This window comes from Triticum aestivum, chromosome 2B (assembly GCF_018294505.1).
Source record: "Triticum aestivum cultivar Chinese Spring chromosome 2B, IWGSC CS RefSeq v2.1, whole genome shotgun sequence".
Lineage (NCBI taxonomy): Eukaryota > Viridiplantae > Streptophyta > Magnoliopsida > Poales > Poaceae > Triticum > Triticum aestivum.
This window is the reverse complement of record NC_057798.1, coordinates 752,983,170-753,000,690: the sequence shown is the minus strand read 5'-3', so window position 1 is coordinate 753,000,690 and position 17,521 is coordinate 752,983,170. Positions and strand designations below refer to the sequence as shown.

Below are 17,521 nucleotides of genomic sequence, written 5' to 3'. Positions count from 1 at the left end.
TACATCAAACGTAATATTACTCATTGTGGCTCTGCAACTACTCCCAGAACTCATCCTCCTCCGAGCCATCTTTGCCTGACGAGTTAGATTCGACGGGATCACCGTCGAGGGCTGACCTCCTCCTCCTTCATCATCGCCTTCGTTCGCACCCCGAAGAAGCCGATATTGCTCTTGGAGACCTTCTTCGACGACATGGCGGGTGGTGCGGGTGCGGCAGAACCGAGGCGCGCGGCGGCCAAGCGGATTCTAGGCATGGGGGCTCCGGCAGTGACGGCGGTGGGGGTGGGAGGCCGGAGGCTAAGAGGACAACGATGGAGGTGCTCAAATCGGATGGTGGCGGGGTGGCAAAAAAGTGGTGGATGCGGCCGATTTGCAGGCGAGGGTAGGGGGCAAAAATGCGATGAAACCGGCCGCGGCAGGGATGGGGAGGCCGGATCTAGCGACGACGGGGTGCGGCGGACGGGCGGTGCATCGGCATAGTGCACCGGGGGGCAAGGAGGTGGTCGCGCGGTGGGTGGGGGAAGAGAAAGTAAGGATTGGGGATTCGCGTGAGGCTGACCGTTTTACTTGCATCACTTGGTGATGTATTTTACATCAGATGTAAACCCAGATGTAAAACATATACATATACATTATACGTTGAAGAAACGCATTTGAGCTCAAGTGATTTGTCTTTGGTTATTTTGGAGCAGTAATGCTACACGGACGGACAGTTACAGGGTTTTACATGGTGAGTTTCAGCTGGCAAATCGTGATTGGATTAAAGGGAGTGAGGGGCCCCACTCACCTGAAAATCAGAGGGGGCAATGTTTAGTTGGTTAGGAAGGAGCCTGTAGAGCATGTAAGACGGACGTGGAGTTTCTGGTCACGAGCACATATGTGCTCGTTATCTACGACGTTGCGTATAGTGTGGGGATCTGTGCCATATGGGTTTGTGGTGGAATACGGGAGAGTTGAAAAATGACACGGTCTGTCAGATACGTACGCGGTTGTCATGTCACGTGGGCCGCGTCAACGTACTCCGTCCGTTGTTTGCGACGGACTCCGTTCGATGTTTTCCCGAGCCGTGGATCAGTTCGTCGGTGAGGATGTTGGTCCGTGGAACAGGAAGGTAGCTTTCCGTCGAGGGTTGGTGTGTAGAATTAATTTAGGAGCGGCTGTAGTGTTGGGTGATTTCTCGTCTGCACGGAGGACACTTGGGCCGTTGTTCCAGGTAATGAGTTCGAGCAAAGGCGGCGCTCCCGATTTCGTCGGCAATGGAGTTTCTAATGCTGCCGATAAGCAGGTTAGCAGAGCATAATCCATGTTTCCTCTGGGGTGTGTTGCGTTTGGTTAATCGTTTGTCTGATTCTGCTGCCATTTTCGTTGTGTCCTTGCTTGGATCTAGATTCCCCCTGATAGAGGATGTGGATGAAAGGGCACCGCCGCTGAATCTGGTAGTGCGCGACGCCGCCGCATCGATGGTGGGTGCGGCCGTGCGGGGGTGGTGGAGCCAGCCGGCGGAGCGTGCGGGCACATCTGCGAGGGCCAACTAGGCCAGGATTCCCTCAAAAAAAAAAACTAGGCCAGGATGGGCGGCGGGAGTCGTCGCCGCAGGCATCCGAACTATCCATCGGGAAGATGAACAAGTAGGCTCCTCGCTCGACTAAGAGGTACGACCTGCTGATGAAGAATCCCTTTCTGTGATTTCCTGGTTTGGTTTTAATAAATCGAGCGACGATGTTTGAACTGAATTTGTGAGCAATGCAATGTGTGTCGTGTGGTTTGTCGTGCAGTGGAACTATTTTTGTGGATGTCATACGATACGTCCGGGGAATTTAGTCCAGATGGATATGTGAGTATGTGGGTGTATGAATAATCAGTCTACACCTGTGTTACCCCAGACAGGATTTGCAATTAGTCTGGTGCAGGAGAACACATGTCGTCGATGATGACAATAATATGATATGTCTGATCCGTTGGAGCTGGAGTTTCAATGTCTGCATCCCGGTATAAGTAGATGGATGAGAGATATGCAGGGCAGCAGGCAAAAACTGTTTTCTGGTTAGCAAAGCACATGTGTGGTGCATTGATGAGTTGCTGATCAGATGTATTGGTACTGACTGTTGGAATTTTTATTGCATGGTTGGGATTGGAGCAGCAGCCCGTTGTCCTTCGTGGGTAATCGCATTTGAGAAACCGGTTAGGGATGTCGATTGTTTTGTGAGCAATCTGTGTGAGTTTGTTGGTGTATGGATAATCAGTGTATGATCCTGCGCTAACCCTATACAGTATTTGCATTTAGCCTGATGTAGGAAAACACAGATCGTCGATGATGACAATAATATAGCCATGTTAGCTATGGTATAGGTTGGTCGGTGATCAGCAGACCCGTTGGTGCTGGTGTTTTGATGTATGTGTCGTGGTATAATGGCATGGTTGCAGAGATGTGCAGCACAGGGATGAGACGTGAGGCGGAAGGCCTCGCCGCAGGCATCGGAATTGTCCACGGGGAAGATGAACCTGCAGGCATCTGATTGGGCTAAGAGGTGCGTCCCCATTAATGTCAGTGTGTAGTTTTCAATTTTTCGCTGGCATGGAGCAGGTTTGCATGAATAGGTTTGGGAATCTGGTAAATTTATTAGACTGAGTTCTGGTGGTCATGGTAGTGTGAAATGGATTATCAGACGTGGAACCCCTAGTAAACTGGTCTGGATGCAGCGTTTAAACTTTTTAGAGAGAATTTAACCATGGTCATGGACACGTATAGTGAATAGGGCGTTCATATTTTGTAAGACAGTTGGGAATGTCTGGCGTTTAATTATCGACACAGAAAATAGAGAAGTAAAATTTTGAATTTGATGCAATTTTCTGTTGATCTTCAGAAGTGAGTAAGTGCTACCTGTAATGAACTTTATTAGTAATTTGATTGCTGAAGATAAGCCGGTCTGCTGTAAGTTGTAATATATGTGGCTAGACTTCCTCGGACATGGCCTGTGGAATTATAGTGTGATAATAATTAGCAATGGATTGTCAGATTTAAATCCCGTAGTCTGAACTGGTATGGATGCAGCGTTTAATTTTCGAGAGAGAAGTTATCCATGATCATGAAGACGTGTAGTGAATAGTGGATTCTATTATGTAAGACAGTTGGGAATGTTTGACGTTTAATTATCAATACAGGAGATAGAAAATCAAAACGTTGAACCTGATGCAATTTTCGGTTAATACTTCAGAATTGAGGGAATGCTACCAGCAATGAAATTTCAGAGTAATTTGGTGGCTGAAGATAAAACGGTTTCCTATAAGTATTAATATATGTGGCAAGAATTTCTGATACATGGCCTTTGGCCTGTGTATAGGATAGGTGCATCAGCCCCTAGCAGGACACCATGCCCCTCCTGTGTGAGGGGTGTGAGGGGCTATGCAGAGAACCCTTCAGAAACTCTGAGTGTGCCGACTTTAGGTACAAGCTTTTACTCGCTCGGAGAGCTTTTGATTCCTACAACTTATATTCCTGGAGAAATGTTTTGTAATAAGACATGGAAGAGCAGATTGAATGTGGAGGGAACAAATGCATGCAAGAAAATCGTATGTGGGTGCTCGGTAAGTACAGTCAGGAATGTTGTCGTTTTGTTATACCCCTGAAAATCATAGGAATGTTAAACAACATATAATGTTTCACAGGGGGAAGCCGGTGTAGAGAACAACTTGCCCGACACGGGCGACGTTCCGAAACTGCCAAGAAAGCCAAGACGATCCAAGAATTATTGTGTTGGAGAGCATCGGAAGAACAGTTGCACGAAGACAATGGAAATGAGATTGCCCTGTTTCTAATGCGCTGTGTTGTGATGTCAAAAAAGCTAGTTTTCTTTTTCTTAAGTGTGAGGCTAGTGCCATTAGAACTATGAGGCTGGCGTTTGTTTAGGTTTGTGATTGCAATTGTTGTAACTGTAGTGTGATTTGATGCTGGCCCAGTGGGCGCCTTGTTGCAGTACGAGCCCTGATTATAACATTTGTTGGAGACTGAAAAATTATATGTTGGAATGTGGAAACATTTGTTCTGGGCTTTTCCCGTCCGTGTTTGTTTCGTGTGTAGATTACATACCCATAGTTTGCTGATGTTGTGTTGAGCAAATGTTAGAGCATCTCCAGCCGCGCCCTCAGAAAGGCCTCCCCAGGCGATTTTTTAGCGCCGGCGCCGAAAAACCAGCGCAGTCGCGTCCTCAGGAGCCCGATTTTCGCCGGCCTGGGCCGAAATTAGCGTCGGCGGACCCAGGCCAAACCCGGCGCGTTGGGGACGCCGGGGCGAGCGGTTTTGGCGCGAAAGAGACGCGGGCCAGCCGCGTCAGCGACACCGCGCCTCGTCTTCCCCTAACGCCTCGGTTTCCCGCGGAGAATCAATGACAAGGCTGCTGCCAGTCAGCCTTGCCATTGATTCCTCACGGGCGGCGCGTCACGGGGCGGCGCGTCGATGCCTCCCCTCCCGCGCACGCGTACACACGGGCGCGGCGTGGCTATATAAGCCGGTGGCCTCGCTCGCCTCTGGCCACACCAGCCCTAGCCACCGAGCTCTCCCTCTCCCGTGCGCCGCCGCCGAGCCCTCCCTCTCCCGTGCATACGCCGCCAAGCCCTCCCTCTCCCTCTCCCCATTCCGATGGCCGAGTGTTTCCCCGGCGACGAGGCGGCAGCCAACGGCTTCGGCTGCCGCTCGCTCCGCGAACAGGAGTCGTGGCTCCTGTTCCAGGCCAATATCCCGGCGTCGCCGGACATGCGCGCCGGGCCGACGGGGTGGAGGCTCAGCAACGGGGGAGTGCCCATCCCCCCGTTACCCGACGCCGAGGCGCGCCCTCGCTACTTCGCCCACGAGGTGGAGATCGTGCGCGCCTCCCTCACCGACGAGCAGCACGCCCTCCCCCAGTACGTCGCCGGCAGCCCGGCAACCACGCGGCGTGGGCGGCGTACTTCGAGTGCCGTCAACAGCAGAGGCTGGCGTCCACCAACGGGGCGCCGGTGGTGGGCGGCCCGAAGAACAGCGAGGGGCGCCACCTGTGGTGGGACGGCCGCGTCAAGGAGGAGAAGGCCGCCGCCGACGACGGCGGCGACTACTCGGCGTTCAGTGATTTTTTGTTTTAGTTATATTTGCTATGTACCGCCGAACATGTCAATATACGCCAAATTTGGCCGAAATTTAGCCGTGTTTAAACGAATTCGCTGAATGTTTTTTTTATATAAAAATTATGCGCATCTGGGGGCGGCCCTGGGGCCGGCGACTGGGGGCCAACTCGCCCCCAGGCCCTTTTTTGGCGCCGGCTCATCCCTAAGCGGCGATTTTAGGCGTCCCCTGGGGGCCCAACGGCTGAAGATGCTCTTAGTGACCACCTTGATCTATTATAGTGTAACCAAAATTCCAGTGTTCTATTTGTATGCGAAAACTAGATTAAAATTATACAATAATATTTAAAAATGTTTTGGACTTGTGATTGAGTTAAGATGGACGGGGAGGCCGGGAGGGGTCGTGTGGTTTCGGAGCTAGCTGCGCCGTCCAAAATCGAGCGAGTAGGGCTGTTTTGCATTCAGGCAAAACAAATAATTACCTGACAACGTCCTGTCTAGTTCAACTTAAGTCTGCCTGCATGGCTTGGGCATTCAAAAGTTTGATCCCATTTTTACTTGTATAGTAAACGCAAGATAAGGCTTGCAGACAGTTTGAAAGTTTGAATTTCAAACACACTGACCCGGGAGAGAACTGAGATAGTCTACAAAAGTTTGTGCTAGAGCAGTACTCCAAGGCAGACAACAAAAACTCGGCGGACAAAATATCATTCAGACAAGGGAATAGGAAGATTGTAGAAGAAGGCAATGGGTGCGGCTGGCGTGGCCGCGTTGGTAGGTTCGATCATATTTTTTTCCTGGCAAAAAAAAAGGGCAATGGCGTAAGGCTGGCGTGGGTGAGTGAAATATATAAATGTGCCGGCCTAGAATGGTTAACATCATGGCCCAGAACGTGAGTCGCCGTCTGTTCCTTTCAGTCAGCCAGCATTAAATTCGTTGCAGGGGTGGGCCGTGCGTGTCGCAGGAAATCAAATACCCCGGAGAATACGCTGGTGGAATACAGCTCCGTTTCCGAATCTTATCGCTAACGAACCGTGGAGATAAAGAGAGCATCTGAGCTCGCGCTCAGAAAGGCATTTTTGATTTAAGACCCCGTACTTCTAGCATTTTTTATTTTGGAGATGCCCTTATCACGCCTGAACAGCTGTTCTGCTGCGCATGTAAAGTTATAAACTACTGTAGTAGTAGCTCGTTAAACAATCTTCTAGGGCTTCACAAGAGATGCCAGCCGAGACAAATTTTCGCTTACAAAATGCTATCTTTGCAATATATGCATCTTCGATTGGCTAATCACCCCGCTCCTTAAATATTCCTGCGACGGTCGGTCACACGCTTCCAAATTCTCACCAAACTCACATTTCAGCTCTTCGTTTTCCTCTCTCTCGCCGGATAGCGACAGAGCTTTGACCTCAGCTTAGTTTGTTTTTTTGTTCTGCGAACGGACGGCCGACCCACATCAAAATTCAGGGGAGGATGGGTAGTGGCCTACTGGGAGACCAGGGGCAGGGGGGTGATGATTTCATTCATAAAGAGCTCTTTATTCTAACGATCGCGTCTTGACCATCCACCATACTCTTCACCAAGAAGCTACCTAGAGGACAATGCATCGAGCATGGCGGCCAGCAACGGCGGCGCGCTCCCCGTGGTGGATCTGGCGCCCTTCTTCGCCGGGGAAGGCTCTGAGGACACGGGCGGGCGCGCCCGGGCCACCGAGGCCATGCGCGAGGCGTGCCAGGCCACCGGGTTCTTCCGCGCGGTGAACCACGGCGTGCCGCGCGAGCTCATGGCGCGCGCGCTCGACCTGTCGGCGGCGTTCTTCGCGCTCCCGGATGAGGAGAAGGCCAAGGTGCGGCCCGCCGAGGGCGCCTCCGCGGCGCCGCTCCCGGTGGGGTACGCGCGGCAGCCCGCGCACTCCGCGGACAAGAACGAGTACCTGCTCCTCTTCAACCCCAAGCTCGGGCTCAACCACTACCCCGCCGAACCGGCCGGATTCAGGTTATTTCTTTCTTCATTTCTGAACCGGCCGGAGTAGTTCTTAGCAACCTCTGCTTCAATTCTGAACTGTGAGTGTGGCAGAGAAAAGACAGAACCCCATTTTTTTTTTCCTTTGCATCAACTTTCCCCTGTCTTATAATATAAACTGAAAGAAAGAAAATTCATCTTCAGGGATGCGCTGGTGGAGTGCTAGGCCAAGCTCACCGAGCTGGGGCTCCTCATCCAGGACATCCTGAACGAGTGCATGGGCCTGCCGCCGGGCTTCCTCTCAGAGTACGACGCCGACCGCAGCTTCGACTTCCTCACCGCGCTTCGCTACTTCCCGGCGACAACCGACGAGAACAACGGCATCAGCGCGCACGAGGACGGCAACTGCATCACCTTCGTCCTGCAGGACGGCATCGGGGGCCTGGAGGTGCTCGGGAAGACGGCAGCTGGGTCCCCGCAGAGCCCGTGGAGGGCAGCATCGTCGTCAACGTGGGCGACGTCCTGCTGGTGCTCAGCAACAAGAAGTTCAAGAGCGCCACGCACAGGGTGGTAAGGAGGCCGGGGGCGCACCGCCACTCCATCGCCTTCTTCCTCAACCTCCACGGCGACAAGTGGGTCGAGCCGCTGCCGGAGTTCGCGGGCGACTCCGGCGAGCCGCCGCGGTACAGGGGGTTCCGATACAACGAGTACATGCAGCTGCGGATGAGGAACAAGACCCACCCGCCGGCCAGGCCCGAGGACGTCGTCCACATCACCCATTACGAGATCTAGAGATCAAAAGCTTGCTTCCATGATCCATGGCGAAGTCTGTTTTGTCTCTGTTGTCAAATTTCAGTTCGTCCTCTGTGGTGTGAACTGTGAAGCGTAATTTGCAAGACTATTAAACAGTAGCCTGTTTTTTGTTGTTGCCTTAAGCCGTCAGAACCATTGGAATGGAATCCAACGGCTTCGGAACCTTCTCCCTTCTCCCGACCCAACACCTCCTCGTGCTCCCTGCCTTTCCTTGAACGACGACGCTATGTTTTTTTAGATGAAAAAAGGTAGAGCATGCTGAAAAATGACAGACAAACCGGCCGAAGAGCGAAATCGCCATCACAAGGAGAAACAAGTCCATGCCACCGGAGACCGGAATAACTGTGACAGAGGAGTCCGCGGACCACCAACATGCAATGGAGAGGAGGATCGTGCCTGTGCCTGCAGGGAGAAACCATTGGCTCTGCCACAACCCGGTCGTACCATTGCCGGAGGCGATATCGTTATCTCCCTTACATCCAACACGAGGATGTTGACCACTGGCCGACAAGCACGCACGCATTAGGGACAACAGCCGCCGAAGGGTAACATGACATAAATCCGCCCACCTCCATCGGCGCCGGCCATCCGAGGACGCACTGCATCGCAACCGCAGCCACCCACACACTACAACACCCCAACCTTACCCAAAACCGGCGCCTCCAACGAGGACCAGGACGCCTGTGCGCCGCCGCCCGCCGGCCAAAGGACTAGGTTTTCACCCGGGGACTAATGGAGGGGAGGAGGGGAGGAAGAGGTAGGTTAACACGCCCTCAGGAGGGAATATCAAAGCCGGAGCGCCGCCGTCATCGTCGAGGTCGATGCAGAGTTAACCAGGTGATTCCCCCATTCCAGGCTCCGCCGCCACACCCTCTGGTGCCAGATCCGGCAGCCTGAAAGGGTCGGATCCAGATCGACAAGGGGGGACGGGAAGCCGCACAGACAAAGAGGGCCGGAGATCGGAGCAGCGAAGCGCCTCCGTCGCCCAACAGCCACCCGCGCGACCGGATGGGCGACCAGCACATTCAACGTCACCCACCAGAGAAGTCGACGTCGCTAGATAGATCCACGTTCGGTGCCCCGGCACCCAAAGCTCCCTGGAGCAAAGCAGGGCATCAAAGCCTCGCCAACACCTTCACCGGAGGCTGCGCGACGACCGGCGACATCTCCAGGTCACGGTGGGGAGGAGGGAAGGAGGAGTAGTTGGCTCGGGCGCTAGGGTTTCTTCTCCGGAGAGGTCCTGACGAGCTCTTCCAACGACGTTGCGTCGGAGTTCCGGTCAAAATGACTGGACCCCCCCCCCTTCTCGTTGCCCCGTCTCCACCTCGCTTTCTTCTCCACAGAAGAGGCCGATGCATGATTTTCTCTCTCTTGATCAATAGCAAACGCATTTTTCGAGTGCAATTTTAATTGAAAAAAGGTTCAACATGAGAAATGAAAACGATTGCCGTCTAGCCCAGTTAGGATCGCTTGCATAGTCCATGGCCATAGCCGAGCACGCCACAACCACAACCCCACTAGCTTAGTAATGATAAATATTAGGTTCCCAAAAGATTGGTGGATAGGAGATAAACCTCTCCGGCAAAACATTTAGTGCAGTTTTCTCGCTCCTTGTAGTCGCTCGAACTGATTTTCTCCCATTTATTTTCTTCGTTTTTTTTGTCTTGTCATTGGTATTCATCGGTTTTTCTTTTTTCTAATAACTTCTGTTTTATTTTGTTTTCACTGTTTTTCCCCCTCTGGTTCCACCAGTTTTTCCTTCTCTTTCTTTTCTTCTTCGCTTTTCTTTGTATCTTATCTTCCGTTATCATTGTTTTTCTTTGGTTTTCTTTGTTTCTCTTTCTTTTTCACTGTTCTTATCCTGATTTTTTGGCATCTTTTTGTTTTTTGTATGCATTTTTATTTAGGATTTTCATCGCCTTCTAAAATCTTTGTTGGTTGTTTCTTGTTAATCAGTTTCTTTTATGTTTTTCATTGTTTTCTTCATTTTCTTTGTTTCTTTGTGGGTTTTCATATTTTTTATTTCTATTTTTGTATATAACATGAACATTTTCCATATACTTAACTTAATAATTTTTAAATACATACCTTTGATGTCTACATTTTCGATCTACATTGTCTAATTTTTTATACATCAGGAACATTTTTTTATGTAACTTTCTCATTTTTCATACATACATTACATTTTTGTAATACACGATTAACATTTAAAATTATATATTCTATACACATTCTATATTTAGATAAAAAATATATATATACATGATTAACATTATTATATGCACATTTCACATTTTTCTAATACATGATTAACATTTTCAAAAGAATATTTTATAAGCCTACTTTTCTCATACAAATTCTTCATTTTTTTCATACATATAGAACATTTTCTTTATACACGTTTAGACTTTTTATAATACATTGTTAACATTTATGTACAACATTCTTTTATGTCTACCTTTTCCATTTGCATTCTATTTTTTTGGTATACACCAGGAAAATTTGTTTATACAGGTTTATTATTTTTAAATTACATGATTACCACTTTCGAGATACATGATTAACTTTCTAAAATATACATATTTTATATGTCTAGTTTTTACATACGCATTGCACATCTTTGGTATACATCATAGCCATTTTTAATATAGGTTTAACATGTTTAAAACACATAATTAACATTGTTGTAATAAATGATTATCATTTTTATTTTTTATTTATGTATATTTTTCCGTAGTCATTGTAGATTTTTTGTATACATGAGAAATATTTAATATATATGATAAACATTTGCAAATTTCATGATTAACATTTTTCAATTTTGTATGTAAAATGATTTTGAAAATTTATATATTTGTAATTTTTATAAATATAATCAAAGTAAAAATATAAAGGAAAGCAAAAAAGTGAAAATGTGAAAAAAGGGTTTAGGTAAAAAAATAATCAAAAGTAAAAATATAAAGAAAAAAATATATATTTAGAACTTTTATATATTTTTTTACTTTCCAGGAGTACAAATATCCTTCATACGGAAGCACAACTGCTTTTTCACATTTCAGGAAGTGTAAGTGTTTTTTACCTTTCAAGAAAGACAAATGTGACCCTAAAAAAAAGACAAATGTGCTTCTTACAGAAGTACAACTATGTTTTTCACTTTTTGAAAAGCACATATATGAAAGACATATATGTACTTCATGCTGAAACACAACTGTGCTTTTCAGTATCCAGCACATCTGTGCTTTACGATGAAGAAAAAACAGAGAAGAAGTCACAAAAACCTAGGAAAACCACGCAAAACCCAAGAAAAAAACTGAAAAGAAAAACAAAAAAAATGTGTTCCCACGCTGGGCGCAGCATGCGCGCCTCCTCACACTCCACATGTTTATTGGGATCCCCTCGTAGGGGTACTGCAAGTGCTATATCTCGCTTACTTGAAATATATGGTTCTCTCGCGTGAAGCACTTTCCGTCCACTAGACCGACCCAGCACTATAGCACCATTTTTTACTGCCTCACTATTTTGCATCATTTTTTTGTTTTTATATTCTCCTTTGGTTTTCTTTGTTTCTTTTTTTCTTCTTTTTTATTTGTTTCTTCCTTGATTTTCTTTGATTTTATTTGTTTTGCATCTGCTTCTCCAGTTTTTTCTGTCTCCTTTTCTTTTGGTCTTTGTGTTTCTTTGTTTTGTTTTTACCTTTTTCATAAACATTGTAGATTTTCTGTATAGAACTGGATCATTTTTATTGAAATTTATCATTTTTAAATACATGAGTAATATTTTTGTTAAACATATGTTTGAGGTCCGCCTTTTTCCATACATACTGTACACTTTTTAATATACTAGGTACATTTTTTATACTCCTTTAAGATATTTATAAAACAGGATTAACATTTTATAAGATATTTTTTATACACATTTATCTTTCTTATACATGATTAACATTTTGTTCAAATATATGTTTTGATGTGTACTTTTTTAATACACATTCTATATTTTCCGTGCAGATAAGAATTTTTTTATACACGTTTACCATTTTTCAAATACATGGTTTCATTTTTTCAGATATATGTTTTGATGTCTACTTTTATTTCATACAGATTACACACTTCTCATATACATAAGAAACATTTTTCTTATAGTCTTTAACATTTTGTAAGTACACACTTAACTTTTTTTCGATATACGTTTTGATGACTAAATTTTTATATACATTGAAACATTTTTATGCATGTTAATCATTTTTCAAATACACGAGGAACATATTTGCAAATAATCTGTTTTCGATCATTTCTTTGTACATGTTAAAAAATTAACACGCGCTAACATTTGTTATTTGTCACAACATTTTTTTGAATGTGTCAACTTTTTAAAAATGACGCTAACAATTTGTTTACATTGTATATTTGTATTTACCATTTTCCAAATTCATGGTTTTTAATTTTTTAAGTATTTTTAGGTGCTCGAATCTACTTGTTTAAAATGTTTTCAAAAGTTTGAACAGATGTAATAAAAAGAGTGAATGAAGAAGGGCGGCTACTACGGATCAGGCGGATGATTTCTGATCCGCCTCACCAGTCGTACGGGTGAACGTCCGATCTGGCGCAACACGGGAGCCGACGGGTGCTGTCCATGGCAACGTTGAGTGCAACCATTCGCCCGACGACACTTCCTCCTCCTCCTCGGTGAAGCTCCATTGCAATCCCCAGGGGTGAGACAAAGTTGCAGTGCAGCACCGACAATGTTGGCGAAGCTCCATTGCAAAACCAACAACCACTAGTAGAAAAAATGGTCAAATATGAAACACATTAGTGCCGGTTTGATTTTGAGCCGGCACTAATGTGTCCATTAGTGCCAGTTCCAACGGCTAGCCGGTCGCTCTCATTAGTACCAGTTCGTGGCGAACCTTTAGCACCGGTTCGTGCCACGAACCGGTACTAAAGTGAGTGGTGGCAGGATGTTGTCAGTCTGGGGCCCTCCAGCACCTTTAGTACCGTTTTGTGTTACGAATTGGTACTAAAGGTCGTCCTACATAAACCCTTCGTCCACCCGAGCTTGCTATGTTCTTCCCCTTTCCCCTCTCCTCCTTTGTTCTTCCCCTCTTCCTCGAGCTCATCACACATTTTGCCCAAAATTTGTCAAGATTTGAAGGCCCCCATCCATTCAAATGATCACAAAGGTTAGCAACTTTGTCCTTTCATCTCTTATTGCTAGATTAGCTCTTGCAATGCTTTGTATAGTGATTAATTTGTGAGTTTAGTAATTTGGGAGGAATTATATGTGCTAGTATTTGATTTATATGCAATTTGAGGTCAAAAATAACATTTAGTTTGCATATGTGGGTGTGGTTTACTTAGTGCCTTCTAAATCTCCGCGTAACCACCATCGACCGCCCGCACCGTCCCGTTGCCGGCACCACCTTGTGGTGAGGCCCTTGTTCATGAATGTTTTACATTAACAAATTGATGTTCGTGTGATTTGGATATATAGTTACTCGTATAATTATCTTATCCATATGTTGTTTGTTATACATAGTGCCATGATTTTGATATCCGTCCCCGTCGGCCCTCGTCCTTGTTATGATTCGGATGTGGTATATTCTCTTTTAAAACTAGTTGTTGCATTTCGTGTTTATGACAAATTATGCCCATCAAGTTACATAGATATTTTTATCTAGGAGGTATGTGAACCGGAAATTCCAACCGACCCTATTGTCGAGAGGTTAAATTTAGTTGAAAGAGAAAACGAGTATTTGAAAGAAAAATTGAAAAGAATTGAGGGGGAGAAGATGAAATTGGAGTTGCATGTTACCGATGTCATCGATGATCACAAGATCAAGATGGAGAAAATGCACTTGAAGATTAGAAAGATTAGAAAATATGCCATTGATAGTGAGACTTGGTATCATTATGCTGTTGGATCAATTGTTACCTTAGTTGCAATCTTGATCGCATTTGTTGTTGCATTTAAATGCTTTAGCTAGAGAGTTATTTGTTTGTTGCATTTAAGTGTTGTATGAACTATATATATGTATGAACTTTATGTATGACCTTGTATTAATTTGGTCTTTTCGGTGTTGTGTAAGGAAGATGAGCCGACAATGGATGTATGATGACCGATGCTCTCTCGAGTTCATTAATGGCGTGCATACTTTTCTGCTTGCCGCTGAGACAAACAAGCGGGCGGATGATTTTATGCCTTGTCCATGTGATGGCTGTAAGAATGGTCACAATTACTCTATGTCAAGAACCATTCACGTCCACCTATTTGAGTCCGGTTTCATGCCCCACTATAATGTTTGGACCAAGCATGGAGAAAGAGGGGTTATGATGAAAGACAATGAAGAAGAAGAGGACGACGACAACTATCCTGGCCATGGGTTCCCTGAATACGATGATACAACAATGGGGGAAGAAGCTGAGCCAGCAATGCGGGAAGAAGCTGAAGAAGAGGCATCAGATGAGCCTGCTGATGATCTAGGTCAGGCCATTGCCAATGCAAAGAGAAACTGCGCAAGTGATTTGGAGAAGAAGAAGTTGCAGCGCATGTTAGAGGATCACAAGAAATTGTTGTACCCGAATTGCAAAGTTGACAAAAAAATTGGGCACCACACTGGAATTGCTGCAATGGAAGGCAGAGAATGGTGTATCTGGCAGGGGATTTGGAAAGTTGCTGGTAATGATAAAGAATATGCTTCCAAAGGACAATGAATTGCTCGAGAGTACGTATGAAGCAAAGAAGGTTGTCTGTCCTCTAGGGTTAGAGGTGCAGAAGATACATGCATGCCCTAATGACTGCGTCCTCTACCGCGGTGCTACAAGGATCTGAACGCATGCCCGGTATGCGGTGCATTACGGTATAAGATCAGACGAGATGACCCTGGTGATGTTGACCGCGAGCCCCCCAGGAAGAGGGTTCCTGCGAAGGTGATGTGGTATGCTCCTATAATACCACGGTTGAAATGTTTGTTCCAAAACAAAGAGTATGCGAAGGCCATGCGATGGCACGGAGAAGACCGTAAGAAAGACGGAAAGTTGAGAGTACCCGCTGACGGGTCACAGTGGAGAAAAATCGAGAGAAAGTACAGGGAGGAATTTGCAGGTGACCCAAGGAACGTATGGTTTGGTCTAAGCGCAGATGGCATTAATCCTTTTGGGGAGCAGAGCAGCAACCATAGCACCTGGCCTGTGACTCTATGTTTGTATAACCTTCCTCCTTGGTTGTGCATGAAGCGGAAGTTCATTATGATGCCAATGCTCATCCAAGGCCCTAAGCAACCCGGCAACGACATTAATGTGTACCTAAGGCCATTAGTTGAAGAACTATTACAGCTGTGGAATGGAAAGGTGTACGTGCGTGGGATGAGCACAAACAGGAAGAATTTGACCTAAAGGCGTTTCTGTTCGTGACCATCAAAGATTGGCCTGCTCTCAGTAACCTTTTAGGACAAACAAACAAGGGATACCGCGGATGCACACACTGTTTGGATGATACCGACAATATATATTTGGATAGTTGTAGGAAGAATGTGTACCTGGGAGATCGTTGATTTCTTCCGAGCAGGCATCCCGTAAGAAAGAAAGGCAAGCATTTCAAAGGTGAGGCGGATCACTGGACGAAGCCTCGCCACCGTACTGGTACTGATGTACATGATATGGTCAAGGATTTGAAGGTAATCTTTGGAAAGGGTCTTGGCGGACAACTTGTTCCGAAGGACGCTGACGGACGCGCACCCATGTGGAAGAAGAAATCTATATTTTGGGACCTGCCATATTGGAAAGACCTAGAGGTCCGCTCCGCAATCGACGTGATGCACGTGACGAAGAATCTTTGCGTGACCCTGCTTGGCTTCTTGGGCGTGTATGGGAAGACAAAAGATACACCAGAGGCACAGGAGGACCAGCAACGTATGCATGGAAAAGACGGCATACATAAGGGTCAGGCCAGCTACACTCTTACCAAAGAAGAGAAGGAAATCTTCTTTGAATGCTTGCTCAATATGAAGGTACCGTCTGGCTTCTCATCGAATATAAAGGGAATAATAAATATGGCAGAGAAAAAGTTCCAGAACCTAAAGTCTCATGACTGCCACGTGATTATGACGCAACTGCTTCCGGTTGCATTGAGGGGGCTTCTACCGGAAAATACTCGATTAGCCATTGTGAAGCTATGTGCATTCCTCAATGCAATCTCTTAGAAGGTAATCGATCCAGAAATCATACCAAGGTTACAGAATGATTTGGTGCAATGTCTTGTCAGTTTCGAGTTGGTATTCCCACCATCCTTCTTCAACATCATGACGCACGTCCTAGTTCACCTTTGCGAAGAGATTAACGTTTTGGGTCCTGTATTTCTACACAATATGTTCCCCTTTGAGAGGTTCATGGGAGTCTTGAAGAAATATGTTCATAATTGTGCTAGGCCAGAAGGAAGCATCTCGAAGGGCCATGAAAATGAGGAGGTCATTGAGTTTTTTATTGACTTTATTCCTGGCCTTTAGCCGATTGGTGTTCCTGAATCATGGCATAAGGGCAGACTGGATGGAAAAGGCATGCTAGGAGGGGATCAAATAATATGTATGGACAAACATTCTCTCACTGAAGCACACTACACAGTTCTACAGAATTCCGCCTTGGTGGCTCCGTATATGGAGGAACACAATAATTTTCTACACTTGAAACACCCGGAGCAGTCTGACGACTGGATTACACATGAACAAACGAGGAGTTTTGCCGGTTGGTTGCAGAAATGTGCCATGCATGATGGCGATATTGAAGATGACCTATACTCGCTGTCCCAGTTACCATCTTCGAATATAACGACTTTCAAAGGGTACGAGATAAATGGGAATACATTTTACACGATCGCCCAAGATAAGAAGAGCACCAACCAAAGCAGTGGTGTCCGCTTTGATGCAACAACCAACACGGAAAATGAAACATATTATGGTTACATAGAGGACATATGTGTAACACCCCGGATGTACTTTTCATAATTGTAACTCCAACTCTTGCCATTTCCGGCTATGTGATATGTTATTTCCTTCGTGGTTGGGTTTTGTCTTTTGTTTTGCATTTTGTTCATGTCATGCATCTCATCTCATAGCATCATGCGCATTCCATATGCGTGTTTTCATAAAACTTGCACCCGTTCATAGTTGTCGCGTCCCCCCTTGCCTTCGTTGACCGTCGCCACAATCCCGTGACCACCTAACCTCTCTTGCCAGCTCATAGCCCCCTCGTGCGCGCGTCCGAAACTCCCCCGAACCCGACCCCCTCTGTCGTTACCAATGGGCCCGGATCATCCCCAAACGTCTATAAAACATCTTCGTTTTCTTAATTGGACTTCCTAACCTATATTTTTTTCAGCCGTCCAATTTCGATCGGAGGGACTAGATCGCCCTTAATCTAACTCACTCGCATATATATATTAGCCTATCCTGAGACCGAATCCCTAATTTCTAGGGATCCTCCTAGCCGCCGCCACCCCTGTCCATTCTCTCCTTCCTGGGGATCTTCCCCGATCGAAAATTCCACCCACCAACCAGCCACCACCGAAACTTCCAAATCCATCGATCCCCACCCCTCCTCGATTCCAGCCACATCCCTGCTCGATCTCGTCGGGATCGAGGCTCTCTTCCATCGCCCGTGCTCCT

At 46.3% G+C, this 17,521-nt stretch overlaps 1 long non-coding RNA gene and 1 pseudogene across 2 annotated transcripts; both read left to right on the top strand.

Moving 5' to 3' along the window:
- Positions 1-1,071: 1,071 nt before the first annotated feature.
- Positions 1,072-4,018, top strand: LOC123042471 (uncharacterized). Of its 2 annotated transcripts, none has more exons than XR_006418802.1 (3): positions 1,072-1,213; positions 1,388-3,585; positions 3,667-4,018. It is a non-coding gene; the product is annotated as an uncharacterized lncRNA (long non-coding RNA). The 2 variants fall into 2 exon arrangements; XR_006418801.1 differs by having other exon boundaries at positions 1,072-1,285.
- A 2,555-nt stretch (positions 4,019-6,573) lies between these two features.
- On the top strand, positions 6,574-7,939 carry LOC123042470 (2-oxoglutarate-dependent dioxygenase 19-like; annotated as a pseudogene).
- Positions 7,940-17,521: the final 9,582 nt, after the last annotated feature.